This window comes from Saimiri boliviensis, chromosome 2, assembly GCF_048565385.1.
Source record: "Saimiri boliviensis isolate mSaiBol1 chromosome 2, mSaiBol1.pri, whole genome shotgun sequence".
Taxonomy (NCBI): domain Eukaryota; kingdom Metazoa; phylum Chordata; class Mammalia; order Primates; family Cebidae; genus Saimiri; species Saimiri boliviensis.
In genome coordinates this window covers 10315958-10339451 of record NC_133450.1, presented here as the reverse complement: position 1 = coordinate 10339451, position 23494 = coordinate 10315958, and the positions used below count along the sequence as shown (strand labels likewise).

The 23494-nt window shown below is 37.1% G+C and overlaps 1 protein-coding gene and 1 non-coding gene across 2 annotated transcripts in view; one reads left to right on the top strand and one right to left on the bottom strand.

The window, feature by feature from the left end:
- Window positions 1–23494, top strand: part of PIAS1 (protein inhibitor of activated STAT 1) — a 139919-nt gene that overhangs the window by 57821 nt on the left and 58604 nt on the right. The gene's annotated exons all lie outside the window — the stretch shown is intronic.
- Window positions 19371–19511, bottom strand: LOC120364044 (U4 spliceosomal RNA). The gene has a single exon (XR_005579402.2). It is a non-coding gene; the product is annotated as a U4 spliceosomal RNA (small nuclear RNA).

Sequence of the window (23494 nt, the reverse complement as noted above, 5' to 3'; positions counted from 1 at the left end):
CACTTTGGGAGGCTAAGGTGGGAGGATTGCTTGAGCTGGGGAGTTGAAGACCAGCCTGAACAATATGGCAAAATCCCATGTCTACTAAAAATACATAAATTAGCCAGGCAGGGTGGTGCTCACCTGTCATCCCAGTTACTCAAGAGGCTGAGGTACAAGGATCACTTGAGGAGATGAAGGCTACACTCCAGCCTGGGTGACAGAGTGGGACCCTGTCTTGAAAGAAAGAAAGGCATTCAGGGGGAGAAAGAAACGTATTCTCAATAAATTTTACATAGTTGTAGTTTAAAATCTAATTTAGTAGAGGGGTGTAAAAGGAAGAGGAGAACTTAATCAAATGACTGTAAGGTTTCATTTTGTTATAGACTGTTTTTATTGCAAGAAAGAAAAATACCTCAGGTCACCTAAGAAAAGTTTATTGTATAGATTGTATAGGGGTTAAAACCAGTATCAGAAAGTTCACATCAGGTGTCCCCAAACTTTTTACACAGGGGGCCAGTTCACTGTCCCTCAGACCACCACATACTGTGCTCCTCTCACTGACCACCAATGAAAGAGGTGCCCCTTCCTGAAGTGCGGCGGGGGGCCGGATAAATGGCCTCGGGGGCTGCATGCAGCCCGAGGGCCGTAGTTTGGGGACGCCTGGTTCAGATTATATACTTTCTTTGGCTGGCTTTCTTTTTTCCTCTCCCTCTGTGGCATCCATCTATCTTTGTAAGCATCTGTTTTGTTTGGTTACCAGTTCTCAATCTCCATACTTCATACTCCAAATCTTGAATTAAACTGGCTTGGGTTGATTTTAGTTAATCTGTCAGTAATGGATGAATCCCTTTAGGCCTTGTCATTTTATTGATTGTCCAGAAGTCAGTAGATGGGCATCCCTTGGGAAAATTATGCTTTCTGATCCCATCAATATCTGCTCAATGCTACTTCTGTGGTCAGAGGTGAGGGTTGGGAAGATTTAACTAGCAGGGGAAGTTGGTTGTGTTAGGCATCATGACTATGATGTCCAGTATAATCTAGAAAAAAAAGTAAGAATAGCCAAAGGAATTCTGCAAAGGGAGTATCCATATATATGGCAGACGTATAGTAATTGAAGCTGTGGAACTGATGCCTGAATAAGTAGTTAATAAAATACAAATACAATTTTCAAATAACATAAAAGTGAAATTACTAATTAGAGGTATGAATTAGATATTAAATTGTTCAGAAGTACCTAATTGGCCATTAAAAAGTAAAATTCTTATCTTGCAATTTAACACAGTAATATCAAAATGGTTTAAAGATTTAAATGCTCAAAAATGAAAACAGTATCAGAGAAAAATAATAGGTTGCATTGAAATAAATGCATAGATAATATTTAAATAATATTGAGGTGAGGAAGGAATTTTCCTTAAAGTAAAACCACAAAGAAATCATTAAGATTTTTATTGTGGAGACTCAAAAAGAAAGGTTTATTATGCTAGATAGGAAAATGAATAAACTAAGGGGGAATATTTGCAGTATGACCATAGTATATTTTAATATAGAAAGGACTGTTAGAAACAATTTGTTATGTGGATTAGGGGTACTTAATCCTACCTGACCATCATACAGTATTACCTAGTCAGTATTACCCTAGTCCATACACTCTCCCACTTATCTTATTGTATCTTAGTCTTTTGACTTACCGTATCTTAGTCTCTTACTACATACTTCCAACAACTGTTGTTGAGCTGTAACTCTTTGGTGATTATTTTGCATTTTATTTCTTCCTCACTGAGAAAATGGAACCAATCAGAACATAACTTATAAAGGCTTCCACCAGTATATACCTTATGCCCACATGCCTACATTTCTGCCTGTTTACTGTATGTTTTCTTCTGTAACTGAGGGTGAACGCTCTGGTGTCTGTACTAAGACCCATCTCTACACTTGTGCATTAGATCCCACTCGCTTACTCAAGGATATTGCTTAGTAATTCTTTCTCTGCTGTATCATCAATTTTTTGCCTTTTTACTAGCTCAGTCCCGCATCTTAAAAAAACTACTTTTCTCATAATTTCCCTCTCACTACATTTCCTTTTCTTTCACCTCAGAATTTCTTTCCTGGGATGTCTCAACTTACTGTGTTTGATTTCTTTCCTCCCTTTCTCTCATGAACCTGTTCCAGGTAGGTTGTCAGCTAACTCACGCCAAAGAAACTGGTGTTATGTAGGTCATCAGTGACCATTATATCACAAAAAACAGTAGTCATTTTCCAGTTTGGAGAATTAAATCTTTTTTAAAAATGTAAAGAATGACTACTCGAGCCTAATAGGGTGGTTCACAATACAGAAAAAGGCCAATAAGGGTGTGAAAAGTGGTCAATATCTAGAAAGTCAAAGAAATGCAAATTTAAGACAATAAGGTATTTCTTATCCACTGCCCAGTGTCAACAACGGAATCCAGAACTCTCATATTCCATTTGGTTATGCAAGTGAAAATTAGTACATTTCTGGAAGCAGTTTGACAACTTTTACAAGAGCTTTAAAAATTGTATTTATCTTTTGACTTGCTCATTCTGTTACTAAGAGTATGTCTCAGGGAAATAACGTATAAATGCATGATACATTCACACACATACAACCAGGGAGGGAAGGATTCATCAAGTCATTAATTCTGGAAGGGAAACATGAAAATGACCTAAGTATGTGGCAACGGGAGATTGGTTAAAGTATGATACATCTGTGTGGTAGAACACCAAGTAGTTATTTAAAATGATGACGTCAATTTATTTATTTGAAATTATTTTAAACTTTTTTCACATCAAGTTGCCATTAAAGATATGTTTATTATTAACATGGAAAGATTTTAAGTGTTTTAAGAGGAGTATTCACTGCCTCATGTGGGGAAACAAAGTATATTACATGCATGAGGTTATATGTGTGCATATACATATGTACATACAAATGTATGTATAGCAAAGTGCCTAGAAGATTATATACCAAAATGTTTTTCAGCTGCTGTCAAGTAGTAGAATTTTAGATTTTCTTTTAAAACTTGGAATGCTTGTATTAACAACAACAAAAAAGTTTTGCAAAAGAAAGAAAGAAAGTCAGTATCCCAATTATAGTCTGCTTACTTTCTCTGTTTTTACATTCAAACATTGATCATCAGACTTGGTTCATAGCTGGCTGCCTTCAACTGACCCAGTCTTGTTTCTTAACCCTACTGGACTTAAAATAGCCTAGTGGTCTGCCAGCTGTGAGAGAACAGATGAGCCAGATAAAGTGTATTTACCATACTGTTAGCCCCAGAGCTGCTTAGGAGTCTTCATAGACCCCTTTCATTAAGTCTGCCAGAAGACCAGCTACAAACTCAGTAAACTAATCTGAGAAATAATGTAAAGATAGAATAAATAGGATAGGTAGAGTTAAACTCTGGAGAAAAAAGTTGATGAAAAGCATAGGTAAAATTACTAAGGATGGATATATTAGGAACCCGATACAGGGTGTAATAAAAATGAAATCAAAGTGTTTTATAGTGCTAAAGTTTAGTAGTATTACATGTTGCAATTGTTTTCTGTTTCTTAGAATAGGTAATTTCTGTATGAGTGGGAAATTCATGTGTAACTTTTGTTGTACTCCAAAGAACTTTAGCCAGAATTCATTGTGAAATATTTACAACGTTGACAATTCAGATATCTAGCAATAGATTTATTTTTCTCTCGCTCTAGATGTTTCATAAACATACATACTTGTGTACATGTGCCCAGAAGATTTGCTTTTTATATCTTGTATGAAACCAATATACTTGGTTTCATACAAGATATAAAAAGCAAATTATTATAAAAGCAGTATATATGCTCAATGTGAAGAATTTGTAAATAAAAGTTACAAAGGAATCAATTTTTGCTGCCTTTTTAAATCTTTCAATACATAATATGTAAATTTGCTTAAGCTCTACACTTCATGTTTATATCTTGTCTTTTTTACTTAATATTTTGACTATATTCTCATGTCATTAAACATTCTTTCCTTAAAAAATTCCCATTTTAAAGATAAAGTAGTCAAAGCAATATGAATTTGTTAATGATTTAGTATGTGAATTGGAGAGAACATTTTCTGCAGTCTTTTCTCTAAAAGGGAGCTGGCAGCTTAATGGTGAAACTGTATCAGTCCAGCTATATTTTTTTAAATTACATTTTTGTCAAGTTTTTGTTTGAGTAAGCCAGAGGGTTCTAAAGATTATAAGGCTGACATTCATAGATAGGAACTTTAGTTTCACTTTCCCTAAGACAGCAAGAAATATTCTTTAACAGAAAGATGACTATTTTTAGCTTTTCTTTCTGCTGGTGAGGTGGAATGGCAAATATTTTTAGAGCAATTGAAAGTACAGCCACTTAGATTAGCTCAGTGTTTCTATCATCAGAATCTCAATTATTTTATGAGGTTTTTTTTTTTTACTTCCAATGTTTTGAGTTTATGTAAATTGCAATATGATTCCTCTTTTTATTTTTGATCTAGTTTGTTTTCTCTGTGGAACAATCTAAAAAATGAAATTTCTAAAACCTTAACTTTTCTTTCTGTACTTTTTATGTATTTTGAATTATAATTATATTCTTCTGGTTATTGTGGGCAATTATTTTCTTTCTTAGAGATGAAACTTTGACAATTAATACTTAGGGGGAGATGGTGTTACTAATCTTCTCTCCTAATAGGCCCTTAAAGTCACAAGAGAGATCCCCCATGACCATTGTAAGTACCCTTAATTATGAACACCATTAGAACATTTCATCTTTCCCCAAAGCAGTGCCACAGTATAAGTGAAATTTTGAGTGACTTCTTTTGTTACCCTTAATCAGAGCTATTAATGAAAAGTACACAGTTCGTGTCACATTGAGAGACTGAGTTACTGGCTGAGGGACACTCATCCCACAGCCCCCAGTCAATATCCAAACTCCTGTCTTAGCAAAATTTGAAATTACTGTGCACTATAGAACTTTGAGGACCTTCAGGATTGGTGACAATTATTGAAAACACTATAGTAATTACTTCGGAAATCTGAGATTGTTTCCTGTTGCAAATATGAAAACAATTAAGATCTAATATTTAAGTGTTAAAATCAGTAACTTAATAAATGATTCACACTAGAAACTGTTACAGTCTGTCTTCAGTACCTGCCATTCCACTGAAACAGCTCCAGCCGAGATCACCTCTGACTCAGTAGTTCTTTTTTTCTTTCTTTTTTTTTTTTTTTTTTTAAATACTTTAAGTTCTGGGATACATGTGCAGAACATGCAGGGTTGTTGCATAGGTATACATGTGCCATGGGGATTGGCTGCAGCCATCAACCCATCATCTACATTAGATATTTTTCCATGTGCTATCCCTCCCCTAGCTCCCCACAGGCCCCGATGTGTGATGTTCCCCTCCGTGTGTCCATGTGTTCTCATTGTTCAACTCCCACTTATGAGTGAGAGCATGGGGTGTTTGGTTTTCTGTTCTTGTGTTAGTTTGCTGAGAATGATGGTTTCCAGCTTCATCCATGTCCCTGCAAAGGACATGAACTCATTCTTTTTTTGTGGCTGCATAGTATTCCATGGTGTATATATGCCACATTTTCTCTATCTAGTCTATCATTGATACACATTTGGGTTGGTTCCAAGTCTTTGCTGTTGTGAACAGTGCTGCAGTAAACATATGTGTGCATGTGTCTTTGTAGTAGAATGATTTATAGTCCTTTGGGTATATACCCAGTAATGGGATTGCTGGTCAAATGGTATTTCTGGTTCTAGATCCTTGAGGAATCGCCACACTGTCTTCCACAATGGTTACACTCCCACCAACAGTGTAAAAACATTCTGATTTCTCCACATCCTCTCCATCGATCTGTCGTTTCCTGACTTTTTAATGATCGCCATCCTAACTGGTGTGAGATGTTGGGGTATGATGGATATATCCATTACCTTGATTGTGGTAATGGTTTCACATAATGTCATATTTTGCCTTAGCTGGTCTGCTTTTCAAATTGTACACTTTAAATATGTCCATTGTGTGGCATGTCAGGGATATTTTGGTAAGTCTGTTTTAAAAAATAAAAGGGCCAGGTGAGGTGGCTCATGCCTGTAATCCCAGCACTTTGGGAGGCCAAGGCAGGTGGATCAATCTCTACTAAAAATTAAAAAATAAATAAATAAATTAGCTGGGCATGGTGGTGCATGCTTATAGTCCCAGCTACCCAGGAGACTGAGGCAGGAGAATCACTTGAACCTGAGAGGCAGAGATTGCAGTGAGCCAAGATCACCCCTAGTGCACTCCAGCGGAACTTGTGCCAAAGTTTAAGGCTCAAGTCATGGAAAGGAAGAAATAGCCAGAAACACACAAGAAAAAGCAAGGGGAAATGGTGATCTTGATGCCAAGGGAATTTCAAAGCAGGTATGGACAGTGTATACTGCAGAGGTCAGTTATGGTAAGAATTGAGATACAGGTTTAAGAATTTTCTTTTTACTCTTCTGATAGTGTTCTTTGATGCATACAAATTTTTTTATTTTAAGGAAATCTAATTTATCTTCTTTTCCCTGAGGTTTTGGTGTCATATTTAAGAAACTTTGCTAAATCCAAGGTTATGAAGATTGGTTCCTATGTTTTCTTCTAAGCTTTTTATGTCTTTGACCCATGCTGAGTTCATTTTTATAGATGATGTAAGGTTAGGGTCTGACTTTATTCTTTTGCATGTTCAGTTGTCCCAGCACCATTTGTTGTTGAAGAGACTCTTCCCCCCCCCCACCCCGCCCCCGCCCATTGAATGGGCTTGGTATACTTGTCAAAAATCAATTTAGTTCTGGCCTCTCAATTCTGTTCCATTGGTCTATATGTCTGTTTTTTTTGTTGTTGAAAACCAGGTATTTTGAGTATTATTCCAAAACTGGAAATCACATTCTCTCTGTCTTCAGGGATTGCTTTTGTTTCTTGTTCAGGGCTACAGCTGTCTACTTGTATTGTATCTTTTCCACACTATCGTCACAAAACTTGAATGTCATCTTGTGTGCAGCCTGTGATGTTTTTGCTCTGTTATCTCTGGTCAGCTTAACACCTGACAGACATTTCCTTTAATGTTTGAATTTTAAAAATTAAAAGTATGTACATATCTTTTTTTTTTTTTTGAGACAGAGTTTCGCTCTTGTTACCCAGGCTGGAGTGCAATGGCGCGATCTCGGCTCACCGCAACCTCCGCCTCCTGGGTTCAGGCAGTTCTCCTGCCTCAACCTCCTGAGTAGCTGGGATTACAGGCACGCGCCACCATGCCCAGCTAATTTTTTTGTATTTTTAGTAGAGGCGGGGTTTCACCATGTTGACCAGGATGGTCTCGATCTCTTGACCTCGTGATCCACCCACCTGGGCCTCCCAAAGTGCTGGGATTACAGGCTTGAGCCACCGCGCCCAGCCGTATGTGCATATCTTTAAGTCTTCTGGTATATGATTTTGAGGTAGTTGCTACAGCCCTAAACAGGCCTTGAAACAAAGGCAAGTTTCTTCTCTCTGGTCCCTCAGAGAATCCCCAGATAAGCCAAAATACACAACCCTAAATTTTTGGAGGACAGGTTCCTTACTGTCTATCCTGGCACAGTTAGCTGCTTTAGGAATGTTAAAGCTGTGGTCCCCACAGCCTCAGTGAGGCTGAGGATTGGGGGATAGTTGCTCTCAACTAATTTCAGCATCCTTTTCTTTTGTCAGGTACTCCCTTGGTTGCTGTAAGTGTCTGAGCAGGTTCCTGAGTTCCGAAATCATTGATCTTGATTGTTTTTTTCCAGCTTAGTAGTAGTTTTTATGGAGGGGATGCCTGGAGTTTCCTACTCACCATATTCCATGATGTTATTTATGATCTATTTTGAGTTAATTTTACTATATGAATTGAAGTTTTTTTTTCTTTCTGTATATAGGTATCCAGTTGTTTCAACAATTTTGATTTTCAAGATGAAATCAGCTTTTGTTGTCACTGATTTTTCTATATTTTTCTGTTTTTCAGTTTGACTGTTTTCTGCTCTCATCTTTATTATTTTTTCTTCTGCTTCCTTTGGGTTTCATTTATTTATTTATTTATTTATTTATTTATTTATTTATTTATTTTAAGTTTCTTAAGGTATAAACTGAGACTGTTGATTTAAGACCATGTTTTTTTCTAACATAGGCATTTTAGAGCTGTACATTTCTCTCTAAATACTGCTTTAGCTGTATCCCACAACTTACAGTATTTTTTGTTTTCATTTTCATTCAGTTCAAAATATTTTGTAGTTTCCCTTTTGATATCTTTGACCCATGGGTAATTTAGAAGTGTAGTAGTTTCCAAAGATTTGGGCATTTTCCTTATATATGTCCCTGTTTTCTTTTAACTAACACGTAATAATTGTACATATTTATGGGGTACATGTGGATTTATTTCTCATTGTAGTTCTGTCAGTTTTTGCTTCATGTCTTTGGAAGCTCTATCATTATGTACATGTCCTCTTGACTCCTTTGTCACTATAGGGTGACCCCCCTCTCTATCCCTCATAGTATTTTTTGTTCTGAAATCTACTTTGTCTGACAATATAAGCACTCCAACTTTGGTTTTTGTTGTTTGCTTTTTGGTTTTGGTTTTGTTTTTAAAGATGGGGTCTTCTGTGTTGCCCAGGCTGAATTTGAACTTCTGGGCTCATTCGATCCTCCTGCTCAGTGTCCTGAGTAGACGAGACTACAGGCCTGTGCCACCATGCCCAGGTCATACAGCTTTGTTTTGATCATGATATATCTTACCCTTCCTTATTATGGTTGCCATGATATAGCTTCTCCATACTTTTACTTTAAACCTATTTGTGTTCTTATACTTAAAGTTGATTTCTTTCTTCTTTTTTTTTTTTTTGAGGCAGAGTTTCTTTCACTCTCGTTACCCAGGCTGGAGTGCACTGGCACGATCTCAGCTCACCGCATCCTCCGTCTCCTGGGTTCAGGCAATTCTCCTGCCTCAGCCTCCTGAGTAGCTGGGATTACAGGCACGCGCCACCATGACCAGCTAATTTTTTGTATTTTTAGTAGAGACGGGGTTTCACCATGTTGACCAGGATGGTCTCGATCTCTCGACCTCGTGATCCACCCACCTCAGCCTCCCAAAGTGCTGGGATTACAGGCTTGAGCCACCGCGCCCGGCAAGTTGATTTCTTATAAACAGGTTATAGTTGTCTTTTTTTTTTTTTAAGTATCTAATACCTGCCAATCTGATAATATCAGCCTTTTCATTGCGTTATTTAGACTATTTACATTTTATGCTATTGTTGCTGTGGTTGGTTTTAAATACCATCTTGGTATTTGTTTTCTTTTTGTCCTATCTGTTCTTTTATTCCTCTTTCCCCTTTTTCATATGCCTTCTCTAGGATTATTTTTTAGTGATTCCATTTTTATTTTTTTTGTTGGCTTATTAACTATATAACTCTTTGTTGTGTTATTTTAGTGGATGCATTTGGTTTCGTAGTATACATCTTTAATTAATCACCACCCTCATTCAAGTGACATTTTGCCACTTTACAACAGTTTATTTTTATTTTCCCCTTCCTGGTCTTCGTGCTATTCTTGTCATACATTTTACTTCTATGTATGTTTGATGTTGTTTGAAACAGTCTCACTCCATCACTCAAGCTGGAGGGCGGTGGTGTAATCTCCCAGGTCACTGCAAACTCCCATCTCCTGGATTCAAGTGATTTTCCTGCCTCAGGCTCCTGAGTAGCTGGGATTAAGGCACCTGCCACCATGCCTGGCTAATTTTTGTATATTTAGTAGAGACAACGTTTCACCATGTTGACCAGGCTGGTCTTAAACTCCTGACCTAGAGTGATCTGCTCACCTCAGTCTCTCAAAGTGCTGAGATTACAGATCTGAGCCAATGGGCCTGGCCTTCTGTATAAGTTTTAAACTGCAGTATGTTGTTATTATTTTTGCTTTAAACAGTTATCTTTTGTGAATACTTAAATAAGAATTTCTGATGTTCTTCATTCTTTCGTATATATCTAGATTCTAATTGGCATTTTGCTGTTGCTTAAAGGACTTTGTTTACCATTTCTTTTAAATGTAGGAGTTGTGGTGAATTCTTTTACCTTTTTTATGTTTCAGAGTTTTGATTTTACCTTTGTTTTTGTAAGATTTTTTGCTGACTAAAGAATTCACAGTTGACAGGTGTTTTTTTTTTGTTTTTTTTTTTTTCTTTTGGCACTTTAAAAATTTGGACTCCACTTCTTACTCTTGTCTTCTGGCTTGCATTGTTTTTGACAAGAAATCTGATGTTATCTGTGTCCTGTTCTTCTGTATATTTCCTTTGTCTTTTTCCTCTGGCTGCTTTGAAGATTTTCTTGTTTTCACTGAGTCTAAGCAATTTGGTTATGATTTGCTTTAGTGTTGCTTTATTCTTGTTTTTTTTTTTTTTTTTTTTGTGCTTAGGGTTTATTGATTGCCCTGCCTGAGCACTCCTATTTCTTTTAAGTTCTCTCTTCTCCTGCTTTTTCTTCTGTATTTCTGGCCATCTCTTATTTTGCGTGACCTTTAAATATTGATATTCCTAGGGATTCTGTTTTGTTTTGACTGCACAGGATAAATTCTCAGGTCATCTCATATTCCCATAACTTCATCTGCTCTCTGTATGACAGATTTCCTAATTTATTTCTATTTTTAATTTTTGAGACAGAGTCTTGCTCCGTCACCCAGGCTGTAGTGCATTGGCATGATCTCAGCTCACTGCTATCTCTGCCTCCCGGGTTCGAGTGATTTTTCTGGCTCTGCCTCCTGGTAGCTAGGGCTACAGGTGCACGCCACCATGCCCAGCTAATTTTTTTATTTTTAGTAGAGACAGGCTTTCACCATATTGACCAGGCTGGTCTCGAACTCCTGACCTCGTGATCTGCCTGCCTCAGCCTCCCAAAGTGTTGGGATTACAGGCGTGAGCCACCACGCCTGGCTGAGATTTCCTAATTATTTATCTCCACCCAGCCTTCTTTCTAATCTTCAGGTTTGTATTTCCTTATATCCATCCCTACCTAAATCCAAAGAAGCCCTAATCAACTTATTTGGAATGAATAGGCCTGGAGGACAGCTCACTACAAAACCTCAAGAGGCCGCACCTGGTGGCTCATGGCTGTAATCCTAGCACTTTGCGGGTGGGCAGATTAGATTGCTCGAGTCCAAGAGTTTGAGAACAGCCTGGGTGATATGGCAAAACTCCATCTCTACAAAAAGTACAAATAATTAGCCAGATGTGGTAGTGGTGCACACCTGTAGTCCCAGCTACTTAGGAGGCTGAGGCGGGAGGATTACTTGAGTCTAGAAGGTGGAGGTTGCAGTGAGCCAAGAGAGCCGCTACACTCCAGCCTGGATGACAAAGTGAGACCCCATCTCAAAACAAACAACAAAAACACTTGAAGAGCAAAGGATAATATCAAAGTACTTGGACAAGTTGCTAGAAAACAGTATTCTCGGGAAGAATCAAAGAGGAAAATGACCAAGTTGATATGGTAGTTGACTTCATTGTAGTTTCACCAGAAAGGCAAAAAGCAAACAAACAAAACCCTTATATCTGATACTCGCAGGCAAAATAGTGTTGAACACTGTGGTGAACTAGCATTTGCAACTATAATTCTCAAGGGAGTTAGGCCCTGGAAGAATCACTTGGGAGCCAAAAGGGAGGCATAAGGACAAGGGAGTCCCAGGTGGCAACTGTTGGATGGTTTAGAACTCTGTTAAGCTAAATGGATGATGTGAGATTTACCTGAACTCTGAAGTGAAATGTAATCCTAGAGGCCAGTGAGCTACTGCTAGGAAAGAACAATGAAAAAATATCCTTTCACAGTAGTTCTAAAAGACTTTATACCTCCTATTTCTTTTAATTATTTAATCCATTTATTTCGGTTGGTTTTATAGGACGAAAATGACTTGCTATTAGCTTAATTTGATTGCCACACCAGGATGAGTAGACTCTCTATAAAGTGGGGAACAAATGAAAGTCTTTGGAATAGGAATGATTTGATCAGCACTGTACTTATATATACCCAAAATACTTTTTTGGAAGCTTAATAGTTACTATTTTTTCAAAACTTAGCAATGCGATATCTGCAGTGATTCCCTTTCATTTAGTTTCTCACCCAACTAAATAAGCCAAGTAGAGGAACCTTAAGAAAATAGAATTTTCTTTTCTTTCTTGGAAAGTCTCTGCAAGAATTAAGAAGCCTGGAAACATTTCTTATAAGGTAAAAACTATTTTTAAAAATATATATGTCCAAATCTCAGAGTGTAATACATAAAAAATTATTTTTATTTTTTATTTTTGAGAGAGAAGGTCTCATTCTGTCTCCCATGCTGGAATACAGTGCTAGGAGCATTGCTCACTGCAACCTCAAACTCCTAGGCTAAAGTGGTCCTCCTGCTTCATCCTCCCAAGTAGCTAGGACTACAGATGTGAACCACCATGCCTGGGAAGTTTTGAAAACTTTTTGTAGAGAGTTTTGCAGTGTTGCCCAGGCTGGTCTCAAATTCCTGGCCTCAAGCAGTCTTCCAAACTTGGCCTCCCAGAATGCTGGGATTACAGTGTGAGTTACCACACCTGTCCTAAAATTCTTATATACAACTTTAAACACCCCTAACACACACACACACACACACACACACACACACACACACACACACACGTATGAATTTACTGTTCTGGGGGATTTTTTTAAATGTTAAAATTGCAACTGCTATTTAGTCTCATTTTCTTGTCTTGGCATATATCATGTATCTATTTTAGAAAAGTCATTTTAAAGTTAGTAGATTAAGAAACACAACATGGTTGAACTAAAAAGTGCCTTATATAAAAAATATCTTTCCATGGAATACCATGGAGATTATTCGTCCGTATGTTAAATAACATGGAGGAGTCTGCACTGTAGGAACCAATTTGCTTAGAAACTCATTTAAAATAACAGAGCCACATCTAGAAATTTAAGTGAACTCACAGGAGAAGTACCTAATTAAGTATATTCTGTGATATTTATAGGAAAACCTTATTTATAAAAGGAAACTTGGTTAATTTCTGTCTTCAGGGAGTTTATTGATAAAACAGATATGCCTTCACTACTGCTGTGCTTCATTGTGGATGATAATATAGATCTGTATTTGTACCATGTTCACACATAATTATAGACAGAAAACACAAGCAACAAAGATACAGACAATATAAACCTAAATATAGGCATATGTATACATACATATACGCACATGCACAAAAATGATCTGAGAAAGCATATGCTAGTGACACCTTTATCTCTATATGTCTGTATTGTCTGCATTTTTATGATTGTATAATCTTTATTGATAATGATGGTGGGAAGTTTTTACTTTTTAATTTTTTATTTTTGGGAGACAGAGTTTCACTCTTGTCCAGGCTGGAGTGCAATGGCGTGATCTTGGCTCACTGCAACCTCTGCCTCCCAGGTTCAAGTGATTCTCCTGCTTCAGCCTCCCAAGTAGCTGGAATTACAGGCATGTGCCAGGCAATTTTGTGTTTTTAGTAGAGACGGGGTTTCTTCATGTCGGTTAGGCTGGTCTCGAACTCCTGACCTCAGGTGATCTGCCCACCTTAGCCTCCCAAAGTACTGGGATTACACGCGTGAGCCACCACGTCCAGCCAGTTATTTTTATTTTAAAAGAAAACAAAATAACATGGGAATTCCAGAGAATTTGAATCAGGTTATTACTCTTGCATTCTTCAATTACTGATGGCTGTAACTATGTAAAGAAATAAAACATTTCCCATAGAAGCAATTCAGAAGTTAGGAAGATCTCATCTTTATCCTGTGGACATAGAGATATTTTTTCTTTGGCCCATTTACCACAGTTGTGACTTCCACTGATTCTTAGATTGTGGGGTTTTTTTTGTTTTTGTTTTTTGTTTTTTGTTTTTTTCATTTAAAGTTATAAATGAACAGCCAGGTGTGGTGGTTCACTCCTGTAATCCCAGCACTTTGGGAGACTGAGGCTGGTGGATCACTTAAGCTCAGGAGATTGAGACGAGCCTGGCCAACATGGTGAAACCCTGTCTCTACTAAAAATTAGCCGGGAGTGGTAGTGCACGCTGTAATCCCAGCTGCTTGGGAGGCTGAGGCATGAGAATCTCTTGAACCGGGAGGCAGAGGTAGCAGCGAACTGAGATTACTGCACTCCAGCCTGGGCAACAGAGCGAGACTCCAGCTCAAACAAACAAAAAACAAAAGTTATAAATGACCATAGTTTTTAAAGTGTCAAATAGGGTCATTTTTAAAAACTCACATTCTCATATTCTATCATTTCTGTCTTTCTAGGGGCAACTATTTTGAACACTTTTGACTTTTAAAAAATGTATAAATAATATGCTTGCATTGCAAATTGTTACATTTTCAGTTTTAGGCATTATACATTGATTTCCCACCGTGGAAAGTAAGGATTTGGCTTATTTTCCATTCCTACTGTATAATCTGCCTGTCTCTCTCTCTTGATTATGTTGTAATTTTGTTTGGGTCATCCCATTTATACTTTATTATGACTATGTAAACACTGCTTGTAACTGAGTAATGTAGTGAACTATTTTTCATTTCTTGAATACCTTTCATTTTCCCTTATTGGTCGTTCTCTTTTTTTGCCCCTGTGTACTTATTTCTCATTCATTGCCAAATTTTTTTTTTATCTCCACATGGATAATATGAATGTCTAAATTCATGTGCATGAGGTAATTCTGTCGATTTCATTTTCTGTAAGAATTACCTACCAGAGCCTTCTGAACTGATATTCTGCTAAACCCAAACACAGGATACTCTGTCATTTTGAGGTCGTCTTTCATTACATCTCGGATATTATTTTGCCTCTTGCCCGTGTTAATCTCCTATTTCGTGTGCCCATGTCCTGTTCTTTCTTAATTTTCTTCCTCTTTTTAGTGTGGCATGTCTCTTAATAGTTCATAGAAAAAAGCTGCATGTAAATTTTTTGAATAATGCCTGTCTGATACCCATACTTTATTTAGTAATTTGGCTGGGTGTAGAATTCAGCATTAGAAATAATTTTCCTTTAGAATTTTGAAGGCATTAATTTTTCCATTGCCTTCTGTTTATAGTGTTGTTGAAAAGTTCAGAGGTATGCTGGTTTCTGATTTATTTTCTCCTTTTTAGAGACAGGGTCTCACTGTGTCACCCAAGCTGGAGTACACTGGCATGATCACACTGCAGCCTCAAACTCCTGAGCTTAAGCCATCCTCCTGCATCAGCCTCCTGAGTAGCCAACTCTAAGGCCTGTGTTATCATGTCTGGCTAATTTTGCTATTTTTTTGTAGAGACAGGTATGCTATGCTGATCTACACTGATTTCAAATTCCTGGCCTCAAGCAGTCCTCCTGCCATAACCTCCCTAAGTGCTGGGATTACAGGCGTGAGCCACTGCCCCCAGACCAGTTTCTGAACTTCTTCTGTAACCTGTTCTTTCCCCACCTCTCCAGAAACAAGTAGGATTCTTTTTATGTCCAGTGTTCTGAAATTTTATTGCCATATGAACCAATTTTAGCCATTATATTAGGAATATAATAGTAACCTGGAGACTTGTTCTGTACTTGTAGGAACATTTCTTGAATTATTTCATTAATTATTTCTTATTTCCTGCCTTCTATTTTCTCTGTTCTCCTTTTGGAATTCTTGTTCCCAGACTAACCGTCTAATTTTCATACCTGTTTTCTTCCTCCTTGTCTTTTGCTTTACTTTCTGGGAAATACCCTGAACTTTATTGTCCAGCCTGTCTATTGAGCTTTTCCTTTCTGCTGTCACATTTTTACCCTCCAAAAACTTTGTGTATATATATAAAATACAGATCTCTTTCTTTCTATCTCTTTCTTTCTTTCTTTTTCTTTCTTTCTTTCTTTGTAAATAACAGTAACTAGTTAATTTTGTTTTGTTTTGTTTGTTTTGGTTTGGTTTTTAGACAAGGTCTTACTCTGTTGCCCAGGCTGGAGTGCGGTGGCATGGTCTTGGCTCACTGAATCTTCCATCTGGATTCAAGCAATTCTTATGCCTCAGTCTCCTGAGGAGCTGGGATTGCAGGCATGTCCCACGACACCGAGCTAATTTTTGTATTTTTAGTAGAGGCGAAGTTTCACCATTTTGGCCTGACCTCAGCTATTATCAGCCTGCCTCCACATCCCAAAATGCTGGAATTAGAGGCATGAACCATCGTATCTGGCCTTGGTTAATTGTTTTATAGTTGCACCGTTGGTTATAAATGATAGCTAAAAAAGTCTTGGGAAGTTTTTCTAATTCCTGCATAATCTCTGCCTGTTCCCAGCAACCTTTATTATTATTATTATTGTCATTTTGGTCTTTATTATTCCACGTTAAAGGCTTTCCTCTGATACTTGGTCATGTTAGCATGTCTGTTCATTTTTTATTTATTTTTTGAGACAAAGTCTTGTTCCATCACCCAAGCTGGAGTACAGGGGCGCAACATCAGCTCCCTGCAACCTCCGTCTCCCAGGTTCAAGTGATTCTCCTGCCTCAGCCTCCCTAGTAGCTGGGACTACAGGCACGTGCCACCATGCCTGCTAAATTTTGTATGTTTAGTAGAGATGGGATTTTACTGTGTTGGCCAGGCTGGTCTCAAACTCTTGACCTCATGATCCGCCCACCTTGGCCTACCAAAGTGCTCGGATTACAGGTGTGAGCCACTGTGCCCGACCATTTTTTAAACCTGAGTATGCCCTCAAAGTCCATAGCAGTTCCTCAAAGTCCAAAGTACAGTTCTAGTTTTGAATTTCTCTTTTTGAGCGCTTCTGACTTTTGCAGGAAGAAGGAAAGGCATTTGTCCAGGTGCCTAGAGGATAAATTGGCCTGGGGATCTGGTTACTTCATAAGCAAGTTTTTAAGAAATTCCCCTTATTTTAGCTGTCTTCTTTTAACCCCACTTGTAGAGGTATTTTGCATTATAAATTAGATCAGTTCTTCTTCACTCAGCTTCACTGCTAGTTTATGTTGTGTTTTTGTTTGGTAACTTTGTTACCACTCGTATATTTGTTTTCCAGTTTCTACACTTTCTGTTGCTCTCCTATCCCTTTCTCCTCATACTATTGGTTTTATTCTTTTACAACACAAAAACAAAAAAAAAGCAAAGAAAAATCTTCACTGACCTTTTATTGGAATTTTGGGATAGAGTAAAAGTAGATAATGTGCTAAACTAGCAGTTTCTACCAAGACTAATTATTTTTCATTTTATTTTTATTTTATTTTATTCGTTTATTTATTTACTGAGATGGAGTCTCGCTCTGTTGCCCAGGCTGGAGTGCAGTGGTGCAATCTCAGCTCACTGCAACCTCCGCCTCCTGGATTCAAGTGATTCTCCTGCCTCAGCGTCTTGAGTAGCTTATATTACAGGCACATGCTATGATGCCCAGCTAATTTTTTTATGTTTTTAGTAGAGATAGGGGTTTCACCCTCATCTTGGTCAGGCTGGTGTTGAACTCCTGACCTCAAGTGATCTGCCCACCTCAGCCTCCCAAAGTGCTAGGATTACCACACCTGGCCTTTTTTTCTTTTAGATCTTTTGTTTAGGCATTTCATCTTAACAGTCTAGAATGGGAAATTGCAAATATGGCTGCCAATTTAGAATCACCTGGAAAACAGTGTTTCTAGATTTAAAAAAGAGGGTTTTGTGTGTGTGTGTGTGTGTGTGTGTGTGTGTGTGTGTTTTGTTTGTTTTTCGAGATAGGGTCTTTGTCACCCATACTAGAGTGCAGTGGCCCAGTCACAGCTCACTGCAGTCTCAACCTCCCAAGGCTCAGGTGATCCTTCTGCGTCAGCCCCCTGAGTACCTCGGACTACAGGTGTACGCCACCCTGACCAGCCAGTTTTTTTATTTTTAGTAGGGACAGAGTTTCAACACGTTGCCCAGGCTGGTCTCGAACTCCTGGGCTTAAGTGATCCACCTGCTTTGGCTTCCCAAAGTGCTGGGATTACAGGTATGAGCCACTGCACCTGGCCAACCTTGAAAATCTTTAAGAAATACCATATATGGATCTCACAATTAGTGGGATTGGTTGTTAGTAAGGTGTGGTTTTAGTTCTCCAAGTTATTTTAATGTACAGCTAGCTGGATTTGAGAATTCTGATCTAAAAAAAAAAAAAAATTGGAACAAGTGAGAAAAAGCAACAGATTCTAAAAATATGACTGTTTTGTATTAGAACATCATCTGTTAAAACATTCCAAATTCCGTTACACATAATAACCTTTCTCAGTGGCATTAGGAATTGAGAATGAATTTCTCTAGAGGGTCTGTTTCTGTTTGCACTCCAGCAAACGGACACAGTAGCCAAAATTGTCTTAATCGGAAGTGGCAAATAGTATTATAGAAAATCAAATTACTAGAACAGAGGACATACTTGAGAAGCAGTCACAGAATGTGTAATAAATAAGTGAAATGTTAGAAAAAATAAACATTGATAATGAAAATCTAAAATAGAAACAATTTAAATTTTTTTTTCTTGGAAAACTAAAATGACATGGATAAATAGCAGTAACCAATGGTAAAACAAACAGGAAAAAAAAATATATAATGTGTTACATAACATGTATTTCTTAAATTTTGTATCTTATAAATACTAGAGGATACAGTTTATGATTACTTTTATTTTTTAGAGATGGGGTCTCTCTGTCACTCTGGCTGGAATGCAGTGGTACAATCATTTTTCACTGTAACCTTGAACTATGGGGCCCAAGCAGTCCTTCCTACCTCACCCTGCTAAGAAGCTAGGACTATGGGCACTCAACCACCATGACTGGCTGATTTTTTTAAAGTTATTTTTTGTAGAGACAAGGTCTCACTATGTTGCCTGGGCTGACCTCAAACTCCTGGCCTCAAGTGATCCTTCTGCCTCAGCCATTCAAAGCACTGGTTGATAGACCGAAGCTACTGCACCTGGCACAGTTATTGTTCAAGTGTCTGCAATATTTATAAAGCTTTATATATATATATATATATATATATATATATATATATATTTGACCATAAATATACCTAATTCAAAACAGCAGAAACTTTAAAAGTTATTACTGTATGCTAAAACAAAGATTTTTAAAATGACATTTAAAAAAATAGATTATGAGAATAAGGCATTAATGAGAAGCCAAAAGAAAGAAACACTGCATGCTTTTGTCATTTAAAAAGATGAAGAACCAAGATTTAGTATAAAATTTAAGAAAACTGGAAGTAGGAGGAAAAATATATTAAGGATAAAATTAGAATTGTATATGTGTAGTGGATACTTTACAGACGTTGAAGTGGGTTAGAGAATTTATGTATATGTTGAAACGAAAGCATGTTCTCAAAACTTAAAATCTTTTTTTCCCCAGTCTCCGTAGAGACTGTCAAAAATTGCCAGTGCTGACTATATTTCAAGTCGTCATGGCAGGGTATTGGGAAAAGTTTTCAGTTAGCAGTAATCGTGCCTTGGATAAACCTCATTGGCTACAATACTGCCACCGCGCAAAACTGAAAACTTAAAATCTTAATGAAAAAGCAGATTGCAAAATAATTGTATTTACTTACACACACACACAGACACAGACACAGACACAGATTTATGTATGCTTATGAGTCCCTATAGTTGTATACCAAATTTTTTCATATTGTTCAGAGGTTTTCTTCCTGTGGGGAAGCAGCCAGATTATGGGGTAGACTTTTATTTTGTAGTCTTGCGTTTTAATTTTTTTTGACAGTGAGTCTTGCATATTTTTTGTAATTGAAAATAAAAAAGCTATGTTCATTTTGAAGGGAGAAAAGCAATATTTCATCATATGAAACTAGAAAAAAAAAGATTATTACACATTGCATGCCTGTATCAAAACATCTCTCATACCCCATAAATATATACACCTGTGTACCCACAAAAATTTAAAAAATATTTTTTAAGAAAAGAAAATAGGAAAAAAGATGGGATTAATAAATAAACCTAAAAAGTAAAAGGTTCCTGAAAGAGGCAAAATACGTAAGCTTCTTCCAGATCTGATTAAACAAAATTAACCATAGAAAGTAGTTTTAAATCACATAGAAGGAATATATGTATATAAATATTAGGAGACATATATTAACACAGTTATGCTAATAAATTTCAGAAACCTCAATGAAGTTTCCAAATACAGTAAATACTCATATGTTTATTTTAATGTATATGCAGTAAAAATAATGTATAAAATGTAATATGCGGATAATTTGGGATATTATCAAAGAACTACTTTTTTAAAAAAAGTTTCTGGGTTTGATACATTTGCTGGTAAATTCATCAGAACTTTTTTGGAGGAATAATCAATTTCTGTATACTACAGAATATTCTCAGTTTTTGAAAAGTAAACATGTCAACGAGAAATATAAAGAAACAAAGGTAACACTTAAAAAAAAAAGCTATCATTCAATTTCACTTTTTGAATATAGTTGTGTTCCTTAAAGTGTTAACTGGTAGGCCAGGTGTGGTGGCTCACACCTGTAATCCCAGCACTTTGAGAGGCCAAGGTGGGCGGATCACCGGAGGTCGGGAGTTCAAGACCAGCCTGACCAACATGGAGAAACCTGGTTTCTACTAAAAATAGAAAATTAGCTGGGCATGGTGGCACATGCCTGTAATCCTAGCTACTTGGGAGGCTGAGGCAGGAGAATTGTTTGAACCTGGGAGGCAGAGGTGGTGGTGAGCCAAGATTGTGCCATTGCACTACAGCCTGGGCAACAAGACTGACACTCCATCTCAAAATAAATAAATAAATAAATTAAATAATTGGTAGAATTTATCACAATATTGAAGGAATAATAGGATTTAAATGAGGCCAAAGCTACTGGACTAAAATAGAGATATATCCTCTATTCAGAATTCTTAAGTGTTTCAGTATTAAGAAAGATATTTAGTCATGAAATCTTTGGCCATGCCTATGTCCTGAATGATATTGCCTAGGTTTTCTTCTAGGGTTTTTACGGTTTTAGGTCTTACATTTAAGTCTTTAATCCATCTTGAGTTAATTTTTGTATAAGGTGTAAGGAAGGGGTCCAATTTTTTCTGCATATGGTTTGCCAGTTTTCCCAGCACCATTTATTAAATAGGAAATCCTTTCCTCATTGTGTGTTTTTGTCATGTTTGTCAAAGATCAGATGGTTGTAGATGTGTGGTGTTATTTCTGAGGCCTCTGTTCTGTTTCATTGGTCTATGTATCTGTTTTGGTACTAGTACCATGCTGTTTTGGTTACTGTAACCTTGTAGTGTAAAGTCAAGTAGCCTGATGCCTCCAGCTTTGTTCTTTTTTTTCTTGGGACTGTCTTGGCTATGTGGGCTCTTTTTTGGTTCCCTATGAAATTTAAAGTACTTTTTTCTAATTCTGTGAAGTAAGTCAGTGGTAGCTTGATGAGGATTGCATTGAATCTATAAACTACTTTGGGCAGTATAGCCGTTTTCATGATATTGATTCTTCCTATCCATGAGCATGGAATGTTTTTCCATTTGTTTGTGTCCTCTCTTATTTCCTTGAGCAGTGGTTTGTAGTTCTTCTTGAAGAGATCCTTCATATCCCTTGTAAGTTGTGTTCCTGGTTATTTTATTCTCCTTGTAGCAATTGTGAATGGCAGTTTACTCCTGATTTGGCTCGCTGTCTACATGACCAAAACACCAAAAGCAACGGCAACAAAAGCCAAAATTGACAAATGGGATCTAATTAAAGTAAACAGCTTCGGCACAGCAAAAGAAACTATCATCAGAGTGAACAGGCAACCTAAAGAATGGGAGAATATTTTTGCAATCTGTTCATCTGACAAAGGGCTAATATCCAGATTCTACAAAGAACTTAAACAAATTTACAAGAGAAAAACAACCCCATTAAAAGTGGACGAAGGATATGAACAGACACTTCTCAAAAGAAGATATTTATGTGCCAACAAACATTAAAAAAAGCTCATCATCACTAGTCATTAGAGAAATGCAAATCAAAGCCACAGTGAGATACCATCTCTCTCCAGTTAGGATGGTGATCATTAAAAAGTCAGGAAACATCAGATGCTGGAGAGGATGTGGAGAAATAGGAACACTTTTACAGTGTTGGTGGGAGTGTAAATCAGTTCAACCATTGTGGAAGACAGTGTGGCAATTCCTCAAGGATCTAGAACTAGAAATAACCATTGGAAGGCTGGGTGTAGTGGCTCACGCCTGTAATCCAAGCACTTTGGAGGCCAAAGCGGGCGACCTGAGGTTGGGAGTTCAAGAAATACCATTTGATCCAGCAATCCCATTACTGGGTATGTACCCAAAGGATTATAAATTATTCTACTATAAAGACACATGCACACGTATGTTCAATTTGGCACTGTTCACAATAGCAAAGACTTGGAACCAACCCAAATGCCCATCAGTGTTAGACTGGATAAAGAAAATGTGGCACATTTACACCATGGAATACTATGCAGCCATAAAAAAGGATGGTTTCATGTCCTTTGCAGGGACGTGGTTGAAGCTGGAAAGCGTCATTCTCAGCAAACTAATGCAAGAACAGAAAACCAGACACTGCATGTTCTCACTCATAGTGGGAGTTGAACAATGAGAACACATGGACACAGGGTGGGGAACATCACACACTAGGGCCTGTCAGGGGATGAGGGGCAAGGGAAGGGATAGCATAAGGAGAAATACCTAATGTAGATGACGGGTTGATGTGTGCAGCAAACCACCATGGCATGTGTATACCTATTTAACAAACCTGTGCATTCTGCATATGTACCCCAGAACCTAATGTATAATTTTTTTTAAAAAAGAATGAAAACTCTACAATATAACTGTAATATTAAAATTATGAGCTGTCAACTTTGAGTATCCAGATGAAGCAGTCCTAGTGCTTATAGAGTAAATATAAATACTGTACATTGAGGAAATCTATAGCCCTGTATTAGAATAAAATAAAGTATATTTGACTGTTCTTTAAAAAAAAAATTCATCAGATTTAATAATAGCTAACATTTATTGATTGCTTACTTTGGGTTAGGTAGGCACTGTTATAAGTGCTTTTAGATTTTAATTTATTTAGTTATCAAAATAATTCTAAGGTTTCTCCAGGGTTAAATTACCTAGATGAAGAAACTGAAGCATGGAAAGGTCATTTTGCTCAAGGTCACATAATTACTGAATGACGGAACTGGGGTAAGCACCTGGAATTCTGACTCCAAGAGTCCATTAGCTTATTTGGAGTTTAAATAGAAACTTTAAAAGGTTTTATAAAATTAAATGCCCATTAATAATTTTTTAAAAAAGAAATGAAGTATTTTTAACATTATAAGTCAACAGAAATAGCTTAATATTTATTGAAAAATTATAGGTGTATATATTTATGGGGCACAGAATGATGTTATGATCTTTGAATACCATGTGAAATGAATAAATTAATGTATATCAAGCTAATTAATATATCAATTTCCACAAATATTTTACATTTTTTAGGTGATGAGAACATTT